The sequence below is a fragment of the Ambystoma mexicanum genome, chromosome 3p (genome assembly GCF_040938575.1).
Source record: "Ambystoma mexicanum isolate Mex_15411 chromosome 3p, UKY_AmexF1_1, whole genome shotgun sequence".
Lineage (NCBI taxonomy): Eukaryota > Metazoa > Chordata > Amphibia > Caudata > Ambystomatidae > Ambystoma > Ambystoma mexicanum.
This window is the reverse complement of record NC_090925.1, coordinates 1,156,761,506-1,156,782,400: the sequence shown is the minus strand read 5'-3', so window position 1 is coordinate 1,156,782,400 and position 20,895 is coordinate 1,156,761,506.

The window sequence follows — 20,895 nt, the reverse complement described above, 5'->3', positions numbered from 1 at the left end:
GCGAGCACCCGGCGAAGCTCCTGGAGAGGCCATGGTCGAGCTCGAAGGCCCCATCGGAGGGGGAGCGATTCAGTGTCCCCCCCCTCAAGGATAAGGCGGTGAGCGCACCTAAGGTGGTGAGGGCCTTAATCCATCCGGCCAAGCCCTCTATCGAAGCTGTCACGGCGGCCCTGGCTCAGCCTGTGGAGGCTGCACCAGTGGTGGCGGCCTCGGGGCTCAGAGTCTCCCTGCCACCTCGGAGGGAGTCCTCTTTTGTACCCATCGATAGGACCCCCGTGAAATCCCCGGCGGGGAAGAAAAAGGGGGGGCAGGGCGTCGTCGTAGATTCGGCTTCAACCTCGGAGGAAGAGCTGATCGAGGTCTTAAGCCAGGGCCTTGGCGTGGAAGAAGACCGGCCCGTCGGGATGGATCCCGACGCAGGTGACGACGACATCGTCGAGGGTGCCGACGGGGCCCCTGATCGCCTGTCGGTTTCCCCTCTGCCAGCGCCGCAAGACAACTCGGCGGCCATTTTCTTGGCTATACAGTCCTTATGCTCAGAGATAAGGACGAGACTACCGTTGCCGACGAAGGAACCTCTCCCGTCGGGGGATCCTGAACCGGGACCTTCTGGTGTTCCCCCGCCCAAGAGAAGAAGGATTCACCCTCCACCTCCTTTTCAGCCGTCGCGCCCCGTCCAGCCCTCCTCCCCGTCCACCCGAGGGGATGATACGGGGACTGACACGGGCACGGACGACGAGGTATACGACGAGGATCAAACCGTCGTCACCTCCCACCAGGGCTTCTCCGCCCGACGAGATTGTATCGTTCCACTCCATGATCGCCAGGGCATCCGAGCTTTTCCAACACTGCCCTGAGGAAAAGAAAAAGGAAGGATTCCTTTATCAACGGCGCGAGGCCAAGAGGAAGACGGTCCTCGCGGTGCCTCTACTGGACGACATTTGGGATGAGGGCCTCGCCCTCCTCAAGAACCCTTCCACGACGCCAGCTAGAAGAGACCGGTACGAGAAGAAGTACCGGGTCCCGGACGCGGCCCCCCTGTGCCTCTGGGCGCAGCCTACCCCGGACTCCGTCGTCTCCGCGGCGGCCAGGAAGAAAGCGGGGGGGGTGCGGCCTCCACATCGACTTCCCCACCGGACGGCGAGGGAAAGAAATTGGACGCTATGGGACACAGGGTCATCTCGTCTGCAGCGACGACGATTAAAGCGGCCAACGCCTTGGCTATCGTGGCCCGCTACGACAGGGAGCTATGGTACAAACTGGCTCCCCTGCTGGACTTCCTACCGGACGACAAGAGGGCGGATGCCCTGGAGATCCTACAGGAAGGTGAGGTGGGGTCGGACCACGCCATCACTATTGCGACGGACATCGCCGACACTGGGTTTCGCCAGTTGGGCAACGGCGTGTGCCTTAGGCGGCGTGGATGGCTCAAGGCTACGGACTTCCGTCAAGACGTACAGACCAGAGTCCTGGACATGCCGTTCGATGGGAACAACCTGTTTGGGAAAACAGTGGACGATTCCCTTCAGGCCATTAAAGCGGACACTGAGACGGCCCGGGCCCTTGGGGTTCTGCAGCAACGACGGACGCCCTTTCGGAGCAGCGGAGGCAAGGGCGCCTCCAAAGGTTCCGGCGGCGGTTTCTCCACCTACCGTCAGGCGGCCCGCTCGTCGTCTCAGGAGGCCTACAGAGGACGAGGCAAGTCTGGCGGACCCCGCCGTCATCGCCAAGGAGGTCAAGGCGGCAAAGCCTCGTCGAAACAGGATTGAACCGGCCGTGGGGTCGGGCCCCCACCGAAGCACCCCGGTGGGAGGCCGGCTGGCGAGCTTCGTCAGCGTGTGGGAGTCCATCTCCACCGACCGTTGGGTGCTGGACGCCTTAGCCCGGGGCCACGCGCTCGAGTTTCAAAGAAGGTGCCCGCGCGTCACCCCCGTGGCCGGGAAAGAGCTTCACGTCCCTCAGCTTCTCCTGGAGGTAAGGGCGATGCTCAGGAAGGGCGCCATCGAACTCGTCCCAAAGAGGCTTCGGGGCTCCGGAGTTTACTCGAGATACTTCCTCGTGAAGAAGAAGACAGGAGGATGGCGCCCCATCCTAGACCTGCGACGTCTGAACAAGTTCATCAAGGCGCAGAAGTTCCGGATGGTCACCCTCCAGCACGTCCTGGGTCAGCTGGAGGAGGGAGACTTTCTGTCGTCGTTGGATTTGGAGGATGCCTACTTCCATATTCCCATCCTAAAGGGGCACCGAAAATTCCTCAGGTTTGTGGTCCAAGGGCGTCACTACCAGTTCAAAGCCCTCCCCTTCGGATTACGGTCGGCACCCAGGGTATTCACCAAGTGCCTTGCACCGGTGGCGCCGCAGCTGCGCCGCGAGGGGATCCACGTCTACCCCTACCTGGACGACTGGCTCATCCGAGCCAAGACGAGGGAGCTCGCCGTGGAGCACACGGCAAGGACCGTCCAACTTCTCACGGACCTGGGATTCTCCGTGAACTACGCCAAGTCCCACCTGGTACCCGCGCAAAACGCACTGTTTCTGGGAGCGAAGCTCGACACAGTGTCCCTTCTGGCCTCCCCGTCGGAGGAAAGGACCAGGTCCATCCTGGGCAAGGTACAGCGGATGTTGGTTTCCGACGCGGCCAAGGTGAGGTCCATCAAGTCCCTCCTCGGAATGATGTCTTCTTGCATCTACCTCATTCCCATGTGCAGGCTCCGGATGCGTTCGTTGCAGGAGTTCCTGGACGCGCGCTGGATCCAAACGACGGGCGGCTTCGAGGAGAGGATCACACTCAACGACAGTTTCCGCCGAGCGGTCCGGTGGTGGGGCACCCGCGCGCATCTGACGGCGGGCATGGACTTCCAGACCCCAGACCACCAGGAGACAGTGACCACGGATGCCTCCCTGGAAGGGTGGGGAGCGCACACCGAAAATCTGCACGCGAGAGGCCTTTGGCTCCCGACAGAGAAGTCCCTCCATATCAACGTCCTGGAGCTCCGTGCAGTGTTCTGGGCCCTCAGGTCCTTCCTTCCGTCCCTCAAGGGCAAGGTGGTGAGGATCTTCACCGACAACACCACCACCATGTTTTACATCAGGAAACAGGGCGGAACCAGGTCCCCAGCACTGTCCAAGGAGGCGCAGGACCTGTGGCATTGGGCCGTCGCCCAAAGGATGTTTCTGGTGCCGTTTCATCTGGCAGGGATAAAAAACACCATTGCCGACTCACTCAGCAGGGAGCTGCGCTCGTGCCACGAGTGGGAACTACGGCAGGATCTAGTGGATCGCCTCTTCCGACGGTGGGGCACACCCCAGATCGACCTGTTCGCGACGGCGACGAACTCCAAGTGCCGGAGGTTCGCCAGCAGGTTTCCCCAGGCGAGGAGCATGGGCGATGCTTTCTCGTTCACCTGGGAGGGCCTGTTCCTCTACGCGTTCCCTCCTTTGCCACTGCTAATCCGGCTCGTCAACCAGCTCAAGAGGTCACGGTGCAGGATGATCCTCGTCGCACCTGCGTGGCCAAGGCAGATATGTTTCCCGGACCTTCTGGACTTGTCAGCGTCCCCGCCAATCAAGCTGCCGGTGGACGCGGATCTACTCTCCAGGGAAGGAGGCGCCATCCTCCACCACGACCCGAAATCGCTGAACTTGCAGGCCTGGCTCCTGCAGCGCTAGAGTTTGGGGGATACGACATACCGGCCGACTGCAGAGAGGTTCTTGCAAAGGCCAGGGCGTCCTCGGCTCTTAAATGCTACGGACACAAATGGAAGAGGTTCTCTGTCTGGTGCCACGCACAGAAGATTAACCCTCTACTGATTACGGCTCCCCAGGTGCTGCCGTACCTGCTGACGCTGGCCAAAGCTGGTCTGGCACACGCGTCCATCAAGATTCATCTTGCTGCGATCTCCCGATACACCAGAACCACGGGGCGGACGTCCTTGTGGTCTCATCGTCTGGTGAAAGAGTTCATGAAGGGACTGTTCAGATCGTTCCCGCCGGTGAAGGCTCCGGCCCCGGCGTGGGAGCTCAACGTGGTGCTGACCAAGCTCATGGGACCTCCGTTCGAGCCTCTGCACTCGGCCCCGTTGAAGTTTCTGTCGTGGAAAACAGCGTTTCTTGTGGCCATCACCTCCGCACGACGGGTGGGAGAGATCCAGGCCCTTTCCTGCAAGGCCCCGTACTTGACTTTTCACGACACGAGGGTAGTGCTCAGGACGCACCCCTCCTTCATGCCCAAGGTACCGTCGGACTTCCATCTCAACGAACCCTTGGTGTTGCCTGTGTTCTTCCCGTCGCCTTCGTCGCCGGCTGAGAGGACTTTGCACTCGCTGGATGTGGCTAGAGCGCTGAAGTTCTACGTGGACCGCACGAAGTGTTTTTGGAAGACGTCACAACTCTTTGTGAACTTTGGACCTGTCAATCAGGGGAAGGCTCTCTCGAAAGCTTCCATTTCCAGATGGCTCTCCGGCTGTATCATGTACTGTCATCGGTTGGCAAACCGACCGCTGCCTGGCCGTCCGAGAGCCCATTCCACCAGAGCGATCGCAGCTACCACGGCGTTCCTTTCTGGTGTGCCCCTGCTGGACATATGTAGGGCTGCTACGTGGAGGTCGACGCACACCTTCACGAAATTCTACTGCGTCGATCGGGATTCCAGGGAGGAGTCCAGGGTCGGCCAAGCAGTGCTGCGCAACCTGTTCGCCTGAGGTGAGCCTGGTGAGGAGGTAAGATGCTTAATGTTGAGTTTGATGTAATGCTTAATGTTGAGCCTTTGCCACCTCCCGTGGTTGTGCATGTGTGTACTGCTATGTATTCTTTATTCATGAGCATGTGAATCCATGCCAGACCCCATGCTGGAGAAGGAACAAGTTACTTACCTGTAACTGTTGTTCTCCAGCATGGGTCTGGCATGGATTCACATGCGAACCCTCCCGCCTACCCCTCTGCGGCTCTTCACTTGGTCATACTGCCACTTCACGTGCTTCCAAATCTGAAGATGGCTGCCAGAGGCGGTGCTTAGGTAGAGGGCAGTCATTGGCTGTGGTCAGTATGACGCAGAGACCAGTGATTGGTTATTACTACGAAAGACAGATCAGAAACGAAACTGATACTGGTTTTTTCTTTACCGAGGATTCCCAGCAAGACGACGGGGAATATTCATGAGCATGTGAATCCATGCCAGACCCATGCTGGAGAACAACAGTTACAGGTAAGTAACTTGTTCCTTATAATTGGGCAGGAGCACCCCATCTGCTGATAGACAGATCAACAGTTACAGAATTGCACAAGAAGCATGTGCGACTTCATCTTCATATTTAGTTAATTAGCTAATTTTGGTTGAGATGACTTGGAGCCGTCAGAATGTGAAGTTAAGATGGCCAGGTTTGATTGCTATATCAGCCATATGGATACATGGAATTAATGTTCATTGCACTAGCAGGTGTGGTTTACATGTCTTGGCGTTAAGAGCATTGCACGTGTGTGTTACAGACTAGGGTTAAGGGTCGAATAACAACATCCTTTATCACTCCGGACATTGGGGCATATTGTGTTTAAATAGTAGCCTCAGTTTATTGCTATTCACTAATGACGAAAATTTAAAAATCAAAGTCGCTATCATTTTTAGGGGTGACAACCGCCAACAAGATGCATTTTGTGAGGAGTGATGTCATTTATGCAATACATTAAAGTCCTCAATTGTATAGGATCAAGTGGGATCGAGACTCAAGTCACGTAACGTTAGTGAGCCAGCTGAGTTAGACAACTATAGGGTTACTACAGGCGTTGCACGTCTTGTCATGCTCGTGATATTCAGATCTAGTGATACCCGAATAGTACTCATTGCTTTCATTTGACAAACGGTTACCTTGTCTAAATTCGGTACTTACAATTTATTTATTATTATTATTATTTTTTCTTTTTCCTTTGTAGAGCACCTTAGCCCAGGGGCAGCAAGGCTCTCGAAAGGACCCAGTTACTCATGAAATCTTGTGGCTTACGGGTTAGTCTTTAGTTCATTGTGCAGTGTCAATTAGGCAAAGAGCCAGGTGTTTAGGGCCTTCCGGAAAGGCCAGTAGGATTCTATTGCTGTCAGAGTAGGTGGAAGAGCGTTCCAATGGTGTGCTGCAACTTCAGGGAAGCTGGACCCTTCTCCTATGGCTAGTTTGACCAGGAGAGGGACAATGCGGTGGGCGTGGATCGATTTTACTGGTCTAGTAGAAGTGGGTCTCATAATTCTTTGGGACAGGTATTTTGGGGAATTGTTTGCAAGGCATTTATGGGTGATGGAGAGAGTTTTGAAGAGGATTCTTTCCCGGATGGGTAGCCAGTGTGCTTCCTTTCTTGCAGCTGTGATGTGCGCTTTTCTAGGAATGTTGAGAACTGCTCATATGGCATTATTTTGGATCAACTGTAGTCTCTTGATGTTTTGTTTTGAGGTTCCAGCGAATAGGGCATTGCAGTAATCAAGCCTTGCAACCAGTGATTGCTCTGGCTGTGGTGAGGCAGCTCGGCGGTGTGAGGAAATGTCTGGAAGCGTTAATGAGCTTGGCTGTATAAGCCGCAGAGAAGGCAATAGCGTTAACTTGTCTGATGAGGTTTATATATAGTGAGGCTTTATGTCAGTTATACAATATGCATAGGTCTCACAGAGATATAAGATTAGTGAGCCAGTGTGATTAAAAACAACCGTGTGACTATGCACGTTCTATGTTTGGTTATGGAAATTGACAACTGATGTCCCTGGTAATATTTAAATGATGTAATTCAAGATGGCGGTTGACAATTCTACATGGTTCGCCTCAAAAATCTTGCTACAAGGCGCGTGGTCCTAACAAGCCATATATAATGTGAGTGTTTGGTCTGCTTTTAGCTTTCAGGAGCTTTTAAATTGGAGTATGGCCAACCGTGAATTGGAGCATGTTTTTTGTTTAATTTTTATTTTGTTGGGACTTTATTGAGTTGGGATTGTTATAAGAACACTGAATAATTTCTATGAGAGGCACAATTTTGGGAGGAGTGAAGATGATCATATATTGCAATAGATATGTGGTTTGAACATGACCTTTATTAAGGCAACAACTTGGATGGGAACTGTTGGTTCCTTTAATGGAATAAGTATTAATAATAATTTTGGAATTCATTTAAATTAGCTGTTACACTTTTTTAACATAAGAAGTTAGTGTTAAAGCACCTCAATTATTTTCATTTTTTTATTTATTTATTTGCTCTGATCAAAATGTGATCTTTCAAATCTTTCAAGTAAAACAGGGGATACACTTACAATTTACAAATCATGATTAAGACATACAATTCATATATAGCACCTTCAAACAAAGAGGTAAAATCATCTGTGGAAAGAACAAATTAATGTTTTCTATATATACAACTAAAACCACCAATATCTCCCAGCTTCCTTGCTAGTTCTGTAGAATCAGAAGATGGAGCTAACAAGACCGCCCCAGTCAGTAGCAAGTTTAAACAAAATCGGGAAATTGTTTTTGAAAGAATGAAGGTGGGTACAATTCCAGATATCTAGAGAACACCCCCACTGCTTTATTGCCACTTGAGAATGTAGAGTGTAGCCCATAATTTCTAGTCTTGTCCACTGTCTCAATCCAGTCCATTTTGTACAAACACCTTTTCACCCATAATGGGTTAGAATTAAGATCCTGTATATTTCTCCCACTTTTAAACAAAATGCTTTTAACTTTTTGGCCTATGCAATTCATGAAATTAGAAGACTTACTGGTTAAGACATTTAGCAAATCCTCATGTAGAGAACCAGACATAGGGGTAGTTATTTTTGCATAGAGTGTTAGTATCTGACAGTCGAACCAGGTTTGCAGTGGTAGCAAGCCCAGTTTGAAACATAGTGATGGCATTGGGACAGATAGGGGAAGATTTAATGTCCACTTCCAAATTCTGCCTGCTACTTTTTCCCAGGCTATCCTATAACAAGCCGCTTTTATTTCAGAACCATACAAAATCGATGCAATCACTTTTCCTATGTAGATTTGCATCAAAGGCTTTATTGAGAACTTGCAATACTTGTTGTATATCTTCTTCATTTGATAAACCAGTAAGTCAAGATTTTTCAGAACATTGCCTACTATGCGTGAGATATAAAAAAAACAAGATATGTAACCTCTCTTATTGTAGAGATTTGGATATTATCAATTGACCATTTAAAACTGCTCCCTCTTTTAGTAGATTTAGCAAGATGAATCACAGAAAATGTTTTTAATTAATAATCAGTTATCATTGGCATAGTGCCATAAGGTGGTCAGCATTCTTTGTAGTACTATTGGGTTTGCATCAAACAAGGCAACATCATCAGCGTATGCCATCCAACTGATGCCTTGGCCGCTAAGTTTTGGACTAATAAAAGCTGTCTTTTTTGTGCTACATCTAAATTTGCCAAATATAAATTAAAAGACATAGTGTCAATACTTGTCTTAAGCCTCTAATTGTCCTGATTTCGTCAGTCAAATGACCCTCAACATCCATCCTGATTTGGATTCTAGTGTCCTCATGTATGTACTCCAATATTGTGAACAATGACGGAGGAGGCCTTGGTGAAATCCACCATCGCAACATATAGAGAGGAGTCTCTATTAGTCCACACCTTCTCTCAGAAAAGTCAAGACAAGTTCATTTAGACTAGTACTTAGTCCTTTTCTGAATCATATTTGAACTTTCTGCAAGATCTTTTTGTCAGCTATCCATTCCTCCAATTTTTCCAAGACCAAAGAGGCAAAAACCTTACTATCGGCATCAAAAAGGGCAATCGGGCTCAACACCATAAAAATGGTAGTGCACCCCAAGTTACTATACCAATACCAAATGCTCCCCATTGCCATGCCGGAATCCCATTTCACAGAGATAAAGTGATTACTACTCAGATTTTTGTGGGAAGGGAAAAAGCAGAGAATGTCATATGCCACCCTGACCCAACCAAAGGAAAAATTAGGAACAGGACTCCCCGATATGTACACTTACTACTGGGCAGCCCAGTTTAGGGCCATGGTCCCACACCTACGACAGGACAAGCAAAAACAATGGGTATCAATCGAAAACTACAGAATGAGGCCGGTCTCGTTGGGAGAGTTGCTATGGGCGCCGAAGAACTCATTCCCGAAAAGCGTCATTGAACACTTTGTGATGGGATCGCTCTTACGACTATGGTGGCGGAAGGGGGAAATGACTCATGACATGGCCGTCACCTATGAGCTGTATCTGGGCCCCCGATTCGCAATGATAAAACTCAGCCACAACGATTCCAAGATTGGTATGAAGCCGGACTCGAAAGGGTGGGCCAGCTGATAAAACATAAGTGGTGCATATCAATTCAAGACCTATAGGCTCGTCTGCAGCTGGGACCACTGGACATATTCAAGTTCCTCCACTTGAAAGGTCCATTGACTGCAGTGAAATGGAAGACTGACCTTATGAGAGACCTCACTTCCCTGGAAAAAATTCTTAGTGAATCAATGCTCACCAAAGGTCTCATCTCAAAACTATACACGACAATCAACGATACAAGGAAATGCAAAACAGAGCGTCTCCGAAAGAGATGGGAAACAGATATCGGCCCAATGACAGACCACCTATTGTCAGAGCCATGCAGATGTAACGCTCACCTGGCTCCCACGGAGGCGCTGACCTGGTCTGGATTGCTGTGACCTCTTCAAGCGTGATGCGCAGGATTCGAAACACCGACTGAACTGGACCCCCAAATCTGGCTTGTCTGGCCCATAGAAAAATCTTTCTGTAGATGGAGAAAGGGGATTAACTGATTGCAGAGTATTGTGATTGCTTCCTACCTCCCCTTTGCTCTTCTCTGACCACCTCCGAAATCCCCAATCAAGGCTCACCTTAATGTTTGAATGGATGAGCTCTCCATCCTGCTTCTGGTGCAGGGGCGCGTATTTGACCAGTTACTTCACTGGTTTCGGAAGGCGAAATGCCGTAAGTATGCAGTTTAAAAAGTTCCAGAGTAGAGTTTTCTCTTTGTTTGCTTTTCTTAACCTGCGATCTGTCCCTATTTTCAGGTGCAGAGTGGAAGTGATGCTTCGAGGGATATTGCCGGAGATAAACTCAGGTGAGTTCGTGATAAAATGATCCCTTTAAATGTCTTTGAATCCCTCTAGTAATGTCTTTTTTTTTTCCCCTTAGGGGCCGGGGTGCGGTACCAGGCCAAGAAGTGGCGCCGACCCGAAATGAGGAGTGGTTCCGTCAAATATGGCCAGGTAAGTCTTGTGACGGAAAATCAGGCTTTCCTCATTTGTTCCTCCTGCTCACCTTTTGTCTCTTCTTCTCCCCTGCAGGTGCAGAGATGTGGCGGAATGCCCAGAAGGTCGCGGTGGATAGTGAAGAGCCCACGAGGCAGGTGAGTGATGCGCGGCGCTGCAACAAGTAGCACGATGCTTTTAAAGAATGTCTATCTTCAGGATCGCTGGCGTGATGGTTCCCGACACAGGTAGGAAGCTAGATTAAGTTCTTGGTTTTCACCTTTTCTCTTCCTTTCCTTCCTTTCAGGTATCCCAAGATCGAGACGGGCGTGGCTGGTGGCAAGATGCAGGAGCAGGCACAGTGAGCGTTCAGCTGCTAGATGCAGAGCAACGCGAAGCACGTGTGGCAGTCCGGGCGTGGTTTAAATAGCCTTGGAAGAAGTTCCAGGTAAGTATTCTTCCACGGTCCCCACCCAAGTAAAATAGTTCCTTTGATAAAATAGTCCCTCCTAAGCCTCATTTGGCTTGAGGCTTCATGCAGCATGGTCTGCGTCAGGTAAGTGCACCAAACACCCTCTTTTATGAGCCTGGCGCCTATGGCGCCAGGACTGATGTCCAACATGAGCCTGGCGCCAAAGGCGCCAGGACAAAGTCCAAAGAGCCCCTATTAGGGGCCGCTGGGCTTTTACCCGAGGGCATGATGCCTGCTCCCGGGGGTGCTGGGCCTGTTCTGGTGCTCCGGGGGTAGGCATCATGACAGCAGATGAGCTCACATGACGTTGATCTCTGCCCAATACAAGCTCCATGGTCTAAAATTATTCCATAGATGGCAATTCGACGCAAAAAGGCAAAAAGGCTTTCGAAAATGTTCGCTCAAACGAGTCCCATGTGCTGGAGGGGATGTGATGCCCAAGCGGACTATTGGCACATGTGGTGGGCTTGCCCAAAGTCTCAGGCATACTGGAAGGAGGTGTTAGCGTGGATTAGGAAGATCGAAGGGATCCCCAGAGAGCTGAACCCCAAGCTAGTCTTATTTGGTCTGGAACAGCAAGAAGAGAGATGGAGGAGGGTTCCACACATGACCCACTTCCTATTGCTGGCAGCTAGGGCGTGCATCACGATCAGCTGGAAAGTGCCCACTCTCCCAACTGAGGTGATCAGGGGCAAGAAAGCCAAAGATCTATACGAGATGGAAAATATAACTAGCCTCCTGCCTGATCACCTACCGAATAGAGAAATGGAATGGGCACCCTTCCTTGAGGCCTACAAATGGAAGAGTCTGAGCCACCAGGATTCCTCTTCCCAGGGACACAAGCTACAAGAATCAGAAGTTTGCCAGCTGCTTCCTTCCTGAACAATTGGGAGGGTGGCGGGGGGTGCAGGATGGAGGGGGGGGGGTTTCATTTCTGCATTTATGGTTGATGATTAAGCTGTATGCTGTTGAAAAATGCCTAATAAAAACAAATTAAAAAAAAATGCGATCGGGCGGTAATTTGCAGGATCCGTCCGATCGCCCTTTTTGAATATGGGAATAATGATAGAAGATTTCCATTATTCAGGCATAACACAGGACTGCAGAGTGTTCCGAAAAAGTAATGTAAGCAAAACAGTCCACAATTCCCTGTTAGATTTCAGAATTGTGTTAGTCACCCTGTTTGGTACATCCACCTCTGACTTGCAAGCTTTTGCTATTAATTGTTCAACATCGGAGGTTCCAAAGGAAATATCCCACTGAAGGAGAAAAGTTGGAATTCCTACACTATCAACAGTACCATTCATTATTTCCCAGTGAGACCGCAGCTATATGCACTCACTGCACTGCAGTTGACTTTGCTTACAATTTGCCTCATTGATCAAAGACCAAAAGTAACAAGTATTCTTCAATATCAGTGCATTCAATATCAAAGCACCTCAATTTGACTCGCTGTTTGAGGGAGTCACAGCTTGTGTTTTGATGGTGGTCACAAGGGAAAGTGTTCCAGGTCTTCACTTGGAGTGGCAAGCCATTTTTTTAAAACATTTAATATGCACGAGAGAGGGTGCTAGAGGGCCAACCAAGATGGCCGCTTTCTAGTGAGCTCCCGCACGGCACGTGATTAATCCTGTCCAATCCTTGATATTTCGGACTGCCTTAGCCCTGACTGAAGCACTCCCTTGCTCGCGGACACTGCTTCACTGTGTCGTGAAGTTTGGAGCCAAAACGGGACATCTAAGAACGAAAACGCTACCCTTCAAGCCAGCACCTGTGGGAAAACAAACAGGCCCACCAGAAGCCAGGGTGCGGAGAGACAGCCCGAGCCCGAGAGTGGTGCGGACGAGCAGAGGCTGCCCGCCCCCTCCACATCCTCCAGAGATAGAGATACACTGAACTCTCACGAGCCGCGGGCGGGAGCCGAAGTCGCCCGCCCCCCCACATCAGCAACGACGCTACAGCACCTGCGGGCGGATCTGGAGAGAGCGACCCGCGGCTCAAGCGGTAAACTCCAGGTGGTCCAGGCTGCTGCTTGCCCGCCTGCACGGAGGGTGTACTGGGCAGAGTGAAGATCCGCGGCTCTCCCCCATCCCCTGCGACCAAGACCTGCACAGAACAGGGAGACCGGGACGTGAATGCTGGCCTGGAAGCCGTACACGGCGGCCCCTCCTCCCTCCTCATTCAAGCGGGAACGGCCCCTCGCAAGCCCAGCGGAATGAGCGGTTAACTTGAACAGACACCAGGCCACGGGCGCCACACTCAGGTACAGATCGAGCGGGGGGAACGCTGATATAACCACGAGAAATCCTCCTTGAGCCCCCCGTCTACCCAGAATAACGTGGCTTCAGAACTACCAACCTCGCTGAGCCAGCGCAGTCCCCTCCAGTATCCACCACACAACCTAAGGAGCGGCATTCCAAGACCTCCTCTCCCGGCAAAAGCAACAAGGGGTAACAATTACCACACCCCTGCAATACCCAATGAAATAGACTGCCTGCAAAGTCTCACTGTGTAGGTGACAAATCTCCCCAGACACCCAACACTGAACCACTAAGCCCCACTGAGACTTCAAAGACAACACACGGAAAACAAACTAAGCGCTGCGCCTAGGCTCCGCAGATCCATCGGATCACGCCGCTGCCCTTAACCCCTGCTGCATAACGCACGTCACAACTTACGCCCCGAAACCACATACAAGTAACAAGAGCAACACGGGACAATCTCCAACAAAGCAGGTCCAATGGGGAAGACAGATAGGTCCCAAAGAAAACTAAACTTTGAAACAGGAACAGTCCCTAAAACCCTTAGAGTACAAGAGCAGCCGGAGACCCCTACCACCAGTGAATTCCAAATGGAGGAAGAAACCTCTACTGACATCAAAGGGCTTCTACTTGACCTGAAAGCCGGCATAGGGAGTCTAAATAACAAAATGGATGGCCTCGCCTTGAAAGTAGATCTCCTCCAACACCGAATGGACACACATACTGAGCGCCTCAATGACGTCGAACAACTCGTGTCCAATCTGGACGACGGCACAGCAACCCTTGGGACGAGAGTCACCCAGTTTGAATCCCAAATGAAAGCAACCACCCCCAGATGTGACGATTTGGAGGGTTGCTTTGTCCCGGGCCCGCATGAATTGACCGTGGCAGCCTCAACAGCAGGAACTTCATCCACAGCTCGGATTTTGTCCCTTGAAGGTGCGGAGTCCGGTGCAGAGTCCAGTCTGCCTCCAGTCCTCTGTTGTTACCTGTGGTGTGAGGAGCTGCACTACGTGGTCAGTCCTGTTTCTATTTCGACTGACTTCCACTTCAAAAACCTTTCCAGAGCGCGGCGCAGAGTCCGGTGCAGAGTCCAGTCTGCCTCCAGTCCTCTGTTGTTACCTGTGGTGTGAGGAGCTGCACTACGTGGTCAGTCCTGTTTCTATTTTGACTGACTCCCACTTCAAAAACCTTTCCGGAGCGCGGAGCGCGGCGCGGAGTCCGCCGTACACCGCCGCGCACCGCTGCAGAAGTCGAAGAAGCGGTAGAAAAACGTGTCTAGTTGCCGTCCTCTGGTAAGAACCAACATGGTAATGATAATTGACACGAGACCACAAACTCGTTTAAGAACGTTGAGCGCTCGTAGCCGTGGGGAAATGTCGGTAAACATTGAGCCCACAGCGGCGCCAGTAATAAAGGCACAAATCGAGCTGCTGCCTTCCCTTCCCTCCTCTCCGCCGTCCGCCCTCTCGCCTTCCTCTTCCACCCCTTCCCCCCCTTCTTCCATAACTCCTACCCACTGTTCCCTTTCCCTCCCGCCCTCTCCTTCTCCTTTTCCTGCCCTCGCCCCTGCTCCGGCTCGAAAAGCCGACAGCTCGTCAAAAATGAGGACAGCCGATACAGACGGCGAAGACAACACAACTCCCAATGCCTTACCAGCTGTTGAGACAGCTAACCATCCGACCGAAAAGTGCTTGCCTAACACAGCAAATCCAGCCTTGATAAAGGCAGCGTGCAAAGAATCAATATGTACGGCTCTAATCAAACACGATGTACTCGACTCCAAAGCTGCAACTGCGCTGGATAATGAACGCTTGTTAGCACTAAATGGGAGAGAAGAGGACTCTATAAATGCTGTGAAAGATCTTCGAAAAGAGGCAGAACAAAATCTGTTGCCTCTACCAATTGACGTGCATACGGTCAATGAAAATAAATCAGCTCAGACGCTGGACGTAAGTGAAATGGTGGAAATTGACACTGCCTCTTTCCAATCCCCCTTTGATGTCACTGACATCGAACTTCTGGCATTAAAACTACCAAATGGAATAGGCGACCACACAAATTTTACATTTGTTCCGCCACTAACTACTGACAATATAATTTCCAGGCTGTCCATTGAGTGCCCAAACTTAAATCCATCTATGGAAATACAGATGCCAGTAATAGAAATGGGCAGAGGGCGACCGGAAATCTCTCGCATGCCACAAAATGAAGCCGCCCGAAATGCCAATTGCAATGAAATGGCTCTACCTGCAAATGATGAAGCAATTACAGCGGTAACCGCAACTAGCAGTGCGGTGGCTGTTTCTAAGGCTGTTCCCAACGCCACCACGGCAGAGTGGAGTCGCCTCTCACATAACCCAGTATCCCATCACTTTTTGTCGACTCAAGCTCAGAAGAATAGCCTTCGAGTTGACCTGGCAGGGCGAGAAGCACGGCTCACAGAACGTCTCACAGCAGACTATCAAATGGTGAAAGAGAAACTGATCAATAGCTTTACAAATGCCTCATCTAATACGACTGCAAAAGAAAAAATACCTTCTAACCTTGCAAATAGACTGCAGCAGTCAAGGAACGACACCTTTAAAGCTCGCACCAGTACACCCTCCCAAAAAGAAGTCCATCTGCAGTCAAACATGTTAGCAAATATCAACTCAAAATCAGTAAGGGATTATTCCAGCTCTCTTCATCATCAACGAAATAAAACAGCAACTTACCAACATGCTACAAACGAAAGTAGAGAAAGCCAACTAGAAGAGCCGTCCAGTCAAGACATAAATTCAGACACAGTTAATAAAGAGAATTTATCAGTGGCAGCCGGTATACAGGTCCACAACAACGTACTAGCAGCTACATCATTAGCTTTGATACCATTTACTAAGCTATATGAAACCCTAAGTGAAACATCAAAAGATCAAAAAGTATTGCTGCAAAATCTGGTAACCAAAATCGTGACTCTCCAAGAAAACAATGCTTACCTTATGGCAAGAGTTGATCGCGAAGCCGAGATTTCCTTCCAATGGCAAAACCGGCTAGGCGACCTTGCCATGAGAGACCATACTGACAAAACTGATCTAATGGAAGCGATCTTAGAAACACTGAAATGGGTCCGACATGCCGATGCAGTGAGATCTGTGGCTGTCGGAAATGATCAAGACAGAAGACACTCACAGAAAGCAAGATGTGGAAGTGAAAACCCAATAACAAATGTAACACAAAACATTTTGGCACCCCGTGGAAAGACTAAAACTAGGAAAAGTATCGTCCAAAATAACAACGACTGCCCCTCCCAAACTAGTGAGATAGATAGAGTGCCCTCCACAATACTCGACCCAACGGCCGCTGTCTCTGTTCAAGACCATGACGAAGGCGCAACTGCGTCCGCAAATCAAGTACCTAATTGCAACTCAGCACCAACTAATAATTTACCCAGTGCAGTCCCACTAGTCGAACAGCAAAACACCAATGGTGTAGTTCCCATAACAGGGAAGCTCAACACCTTTGGAATTTTCATGGGGCCTGCAAAGACGCTTGAATTTTCACAACAATCAAAACCTGGTGAAAAGGTAACAAAAGTATCGCTTTCCAAACAGAATCTAAGAAAGAGAAAACTTAATGTAAGCAAAAACCGATCTAAAACTAAACAATTCGTAAGAAATCTTTCCACCCCTCAAAAGCTTAGTCTTTTTTCTCGCTGTCCACACAACACTAAATTGGACAGCATTGCGTCAGTGACATCAGCTAAATCAGTGTCAAGCGCAATCGCTAATCCAACGGTGGTGGAAAAACCGAACCCAAACAAAAGAAGACGTTTGGAATCCAGATCAAAGGCAGATAGAAATGACTTAAGTGTTACCGACCTATGTGACCTCTCAACATATTCAGTTGAATCCGATGAAACAACGTCGCCCACACAAGATCTAGACAACTCACACCCTAGCGTGATGAGTCCTTGTCCAGCTGTGAAGAAATCACAGCAAGAAAAAACAAAAAAAGATCAATTTCCAAATGTAAAAGCGACACGCTCTACTCAAAGTCTCTCTTCTGGTCGCGAGTCAAGTCAAAACAAGAAGAATAAAAGGGTATCTGACCGAAACACAAAGGCAAGCATGACAACGCTAAATCCAAAGATGACGGCTGCACAGTGGCGAAAACAAAATCTAACTAAATTAAAAGAACCATTGAATGCACTGCAGACCAAACATCATAATCATTGGAAGGTCAGGCTTGAGAACATCTTTTCTGATGACAGCGAGGTAAATTTAAATCGCAAACATGTGATGTGTCTTCTACATAATTTTCCCACACTAAGAACGATAAATTCAAATGACATTGCAATCGTCGAATACATCAATGAAGACTCATTAGACAAAGTCTATTTACACATCAACTCTCATGCTGTAGAAAATACACTAATCTCCGCCAAAGATGAATTGATGTTGAATGGCTTTGATCTAACTTTAGAGACCAAAAAAACTAAAAAATGTCCTGAAAAAAGACCTACTGAAGATCGTGAGTCTACATATGAACAAAGACGAGAAGCTCTCAGAAAACAATTCAACGTAAAAGAAAGAGCAGAAAATGAAAGACACTCACAACCCTCTACACAAAAAGCTTCCTCAAATTACATTTCACAAAACAAAACCCAAAGAACCTAGCTATTGGAAACCATCAGTGATGACACAAAAGTATTAATATCATGGAATACCAGAGGCTTCCGACACTTGTTTCAGAACTTTGAGATCTCCCTGGAAAACAATTTTGCTGTCTGTTTACAGGAGACGTGGCTGCGGGAGGTACCATTAAGAGATGGATACTCTATGTTGCTCAATCCCGCAGGGAAAAATCAACTCGGTCGCCCTTTCTCAGGTCTGCTGACCATGATAAACAATGCAAATGGTTGGGAGATTTTGCAGTCTTTCTCCCCAAATCTATTTGTTCAAGGAACAATACTGCAAAACAAACTGGGCGTGGGTGTAAAATCAAATCACCTGCTCCTACTTAATACATATTGGAATACAACGATGATCTCTTCTCGTCGATTCATACCGTCAATAACAAAAATCATTGATGACAGCATGGAAAGCTACATCAACTTGAATGTGATCCTATGTGGAGACTTAAATTTCTCCTGGTTCGAAGATGGTAAGATCCTCACAAAGCATAAACACCAAACCAATGTAACTGGTAGAGGCTACCAATTCCAACAAGCACTGATCACCAGAAACTGTATGATGTTGAATGGTCAAACAAGAGGAGACATCCCTCCAAATCACACGTGGCACCGGGACGGGTGCAAAAAAATAATTGATTACATCTGGGCCTCTAAAACGATGTGTCATGATATCAAACATCTGAAGATTTTGGATTCGTCACTCAGCGACCATAATCCGCTACAATTAACTTGGAAAGCGCTACCAAAAACAGCGATGAGTAAATTTACTCAGTCGATGGAAGTAAATCAAAGAGGCAACAGACTCAAAATAAATAGTCGACAAATTGAGAGTCTAACTAAAAACATGTCTTCAACAACTGTTGCTGCGAAGGACAAATTAAATTATACGGCACTGCTGGCACAGTTCCAAACCAAGTACAATCATGGAACCAATTGTAACTATATAAAGAAATATGAATTTAGTGCCTTAGTAGCTCAAAAAAAGAGACAATTACATCAAGATCTTCGAAAATTGAAAAAAGGACCAGATTTCAACAAGCTTGCGCTAATGAAACAACGCAAAATGAAATACCGTAATTGGTTGAAATGCTTCGCAATTATGAGAGACCAAGAGCGAGGTGAGAAAATTCTAAGGATGATTATCTGTCACAAAACTAAGGAATTATCGAGCATCATAAACAATAAAGATGTATTTCAGAATGCTAAAATGCATCATAGTATATCAAAAGTAATCTGGCAACAACACTTTGAAAAGGTTTTTACAATCAAGGAAAATACCAAGGTCAATGATATTCCAACAGCTGCTCAATTTTGGGACACAAACGAATCCAAAGAAGACATCATAACAGCTATTAAACACCTAAAAAAATTCAAGAGCTGCTGGGCCAGATGGCCTCACAAATGTGATGCTAAAAGCAAACAACGAGCTTTGGGCAAAATTTATCGTACACTTGTTTCGAGTAATAGCCACGACGAAGACCTTGCCTCACTCGTGGAACTCTATCATCATAGTTCCCATATTCAAAAAGGGAAATCGGGACGACCCGGCAAACTATCGTCCCATTGCCCTCTTGGACATTGTGGGCAAGATTTTTGCAACCTTTCTACAGCAGAAGCTTTCGAAATGGGCCTCAGCCACTGGTCACTTTGATATACGTCAAACTGGCTTCACCAAGGGTGTTGGCACAGAATTAAATCTGACAATACTAAACGTGCTCAAACTAGAAGCCATGAAAAATGGTAAAAACCTGTTTATTGCATTTATAGATATGAAACAAGCATTCGACTCATTAAATCGACATAAATTATGGACAAAATTAAAGAAATGGTCCTGTCCACCAGAATTATTGCAACCAATAATGGCTCTTCACAAAGACACTTCTATCAAAGTACGAATAAATGAGGTAGGGGACCTGTCTGAGCAGATAATAACTAACAAGGGAGTCAAGCAGGGATGCCCCTTGGCGGCCCTCCTCTTTAAACTATTTATATCTGATGTCTCTGAAGCTTTTCCATCGGTGCAATGTTTTCCACCAAAAATAAACGATCAGAATATCAGTTGGACCATCTACGCTGATGACATTGTTCTCATAGACTCAACCCCTATTGGCCTTCAAAGACTGTTAGTAGCTCTTAATAGCTACCTAATAGACAACGACCTAGAAATTAATGTAGAGAAGTCTAAGATTGTGGCGATCGGTGACTCATCCAAAAGACTAATCAGAAAATTTAGATGGAAACTCGCAGACGTGCAGATAAAACACGTCCCAGTGGTCCGCTATCTAGGCATCCAATTTAACACCTCAATTAGAGAAGTCGAATGGATGGAAGACCTAAAACAACGCATGATAACTTTTTCACTGCAAGGGGCAAAGTTACACGCCGAATACGGAAAATTTACATTGAACCCTGTATTAACCTTTTACTCCCAAAAAGTGATTCCATCGATCACATTTGGAGCTGAAGCTGCCTGGAATTTAAGTTACAAACTGTGGTCTTCCCTGGAGGGAACGTTTTGGAGACGTATTTTCAAACTGCCAACGAGTGTATCGATGATCTCCATAAGACACGAGCTGGGAATTGATTCCATGCACAATATTGTTGTATGGAAATCTATGGCCATGCTACGGAAGATGTCACTAGAAGATCCGGTTCCCGCGTATCAAATCTTATCCTTAGACCCCTCTAATTCATACCCTGGCATTCTGTTAGAATGGATAACCAGATTAAAACGGATACTCGAATACGCAGACATAAAATGGGAAACATTACTAGCAACACCGCAAATTGCCAAAAAAAAACTGAGAGAATGGAACTGGATCCAAAATTTGGAACGAAGAAATGTTCTGAAAACCTCAATTGATCTAGGACTAGCAGTCAACAGCTTAGATGGATTACCAAAATATCTGCGAAAATTTCCATCAAGGAAACATCGAAATCAATTCTTGAGAGTTCGATTAAATGCACTTAGAACCAAGGAGATCTTATGGTTTAGACGCGACACACACGTCTCCAATAATTTGTGTAGGTTTTGTGTACTTTCGACAGAATCATTGAAACATCTGATCACGAAATGCCCACATCTCACGCATTCGCGAACTAGTTATCTCGGGAGCTACGCGCCTGTTGATGGTGACACTGAAGGCTGGTGGTACAGGATACTATCGAGTAATAATGTACCACTTACATGTGCAGTATGTGACTTTCTAGAGCACAACCTGAACGATGATTTCCTCATTTCAGCAAATACCAGTGTTGTAT